Source organism: Coffea eugenioides, chromosome 5 (genome assembly GCF_003713205.1).
Source record: "Coffea eugenioides isolate CCC68of chromosome 5, Ceug_1.0, whole genome shotgun sequence".
Taxonomy (NCBI): domain Eukaryota; kingdom Viridiplantae; phylum Streptophyta; class Magnoliopsida; order Gentianales; family Rubiaceae; genus Coffea; species Coffea eugenioides.
The window spans coordinates 27677292-27680434 of NC_040039.1; positions in this window are offsets into that span (position 1 = coordinate 27677292).

Genomic DNA, 3143 nt, shown 5'->3' on the forward strand with positions numbered 1-3143 from the left:
TTCAGAATTGTTCTCAATTCCTATGAATATCTGTGATTTTCCAAAGTTGACTAAATTTCAATTCCTGTTCTGTCTTTCTACAGGATAAAGCAGCCGCTTGAGATTGAATTTTGATTGACTTGTGGACAGAATCTTGCAAAGATGTCTTCTGAGAAATTGTAACTCCTTGAATCTATTTTCCAACGGTATAAAGTTTATAAATTTTGGACTTAAGACGCTTAAGATATGATATTTCAAATAGAATCGCGCAAAACTGGAAAAAATTCTGTTTTGTTAAAACTGTCGTTACTTTCACTTTCAACTTCAAGTTGAAGTTGTTGAACCATTTTGTGCTTAATTTTTCTTTTGGAATAATGTGACTTGGCATAGTGGATCTCATGGCACTTGATAAATATGATTTTAGGATGTGGAGGTGAGGTCCGAAGCGCACGTGAGACGAACACTTAAACTTGTACCGTGGTGAGTGTTCCTTGCATGTGTATGCTTTAAATGACTATGTGAAATATTGTGTGTTGCGCCCCATTTTTGAACGAAAAATTACAATTACGGGTTTAGGAAAATTAAGTTTGATTATTTTGAGTGAAATTGAGTTTTTGATTTTTAGAAAATAAATAAAGAAAATGGGCCTAAATGGGACTTAAAAAAGTGCGACGATTTTGACCAAAAATAATAGTTTAAAAAGGGTTTTGAATAAAAAAAATAGGAGTCACCACTTGGTATTAAATTAAGGTGTACCAAGTCACCAAAAGTAAATTTAAAATAAAAAAAATTGATAAAACCCTTTTTAAACGACTCCAAGTCTGCAAAAATCAAGAGAAAAGGGGTCGGGAGTCACGGTTGAAAAAGGGAAGGCAAGGATAAAATCCAAAACACCCTTTCAACCTAGCCAAGGTTAGTTGCGTGATTTAGTCAAAAGTTTTCTTAATTTAACCAAAAAACTTATCATATTTGGATGTTACTATATAAATGCAAATCTAGACCTAATGGCTATCAAAATGGTCAATATGTCTCTTCAAAACTTGATTGATGCAAATCGCATTAGTTGTGATCCCCAAAAGCGACTCCTTGAAGAGGTCACAAAATTGCAAAAATGAGACTCGAAAAAAAGAAAGAAAATAATAATATATAAATATACATGACCTAAGGAAATGCATCATAATAGGTGCGGGGGAAACTAACATTCGTGATTTCAATTTTCCCTTTAATAGAGAGAACACAAGCGTGCTAAACTTAGAAAGCCATACTCGTCCATATCCCATATTCGAGGGGTATTTCCTATCTAGTCAAGCAAATGACCTAATCTAGTTCTAATTTTCTTAAATGAAATGCAAGCCTAATGTCATGTCTCACACATAGGGATAAGGAATATATATATAGGGGAAATAGTGGATAAGGGATATACATATAGGGGGAATATGGGATAAGGGACGTACATATAAGGGAAATGTCATGCAAAATGATAAAACCCTAAAAAGTAGAAAATATGCATTAAAATGTAGTGATTGTCACACAAACATGATCTAGCACGTGGATAGTTCCTAAGGGTCTAGCGTTGAACTAACCCATGTCTATAAGTTCTCACTGATATTGGACTAGCGAGAAAACGGAAAAAAGGGTCACAACTAGCGTTGGACTAGTGTGGTGACATCATACATTTATTATAATCAATTTTTTTTTGTTTTTTTTAAAATAGGCACTTTATTCATTTAGGGAAAAATCCCATGGTTACAAAATTTCCCTACTCTCCTGACACAAACAACTCGCACAGCTATCCTACCTCCCTCCTCCTGATCGAAGGCATGCCTAACCTATCAATGCGAATTTCCCCACGCACTAACCTTGGGATTTCACTGAACTGGACATATACGCTGACATTATGGTTGCGGTCGGAAACACCCACATTTGCCAATCGGTCCGCCACCCTGTTAGTTTCTCTGTAGCAATGCTCAAATCGCGCCGCACCCTCAACCATGCCCCAAATCTGTTCCACCTCCCTGCGTACCACCCATGGCCACTACCACCGGCGTTGAAGAATTCCAACCAGGATAAGAGAATCCACTTGTACACTCACATTTGTGAACCCCTTTTGGATGCACAACCGGAGCCCCGTTAATAGGGCCAAAACCTCTGCCCGCAAACTAGTAGTTTCCCCAAAATAAGCCGAGAAAGCGAATACCGGCAAACCAGACGAGTCGCGCAGTATTCCCCCTCCCCCACTTTCTCCTGAATTGCCTTTCGAGCATCCATCCGTATTCAACGTTAACATCCCAGCCCCCTTCGCCTTCCATCCCACCAGCTGATAACCGCATCGAGGTGACGGTTGTGTTGTCCACTCATAAAACTGAAGAAATGTTTGCACCTCAATCCTCTGGTTAAACTGAGCTTCCACCACCCCTTTCACGTCCAGGAAAATATCGTGGCAAATCTTCGCCACTCGCATGCGAATCCCATCAAAATATGCACGATTGCGAGCCTTCCAAATATGCCAACATATAAAACTCGGAAGAACTAGGAAGAGAAGCCTTTTTTTCTGACACCTAGACGCCGACATCCACCACCCCGTCATCCGTGACCATGCCGAGGTGCCTCCCGGTCTTACCCCACACACCCTACCAAAATGATCCTAGACTCCCTGCGCAATCTGACCATTCGAAAAAACTTGCTCCACGTCCTCAGTCGATCCCTCCTGGCAGCACAAACATTTGGAGGCCAATTGGACCCCCACCCTCCTCAAGGCATCAGTTAGCGGCACCCTACCCAAAAGCAAACGCAGCATGAAGAAAGAGACTTTCACCGGGATCTGAGGGTGCCACACCAGCGAGTGTATCATAGAATAGTTACGAGCTTGCCGAACCTCCTTAAAGGCCGATGCCACAGTGAACCTTTTCGATGCCGTCGGCCTCCATACAACCTCATCGCACCCATCCCCCTCCGGAACCGGATACTGAAGTATTAGGCTGATGAGTTCGTGTGGAATATACTGGTTAACCAACCCAACATCCCATTTCCCATTCGTGATAAAGTCGTTAAAGTTGAGATCCGGACGAGCCGTAGTTTTTAGATAAAGAGCCCCACTGCCCAGCCAATTGTCATACCAAAAGCTACAGGATCCCGCCTTCACCACCCATAACATGGATAATTCC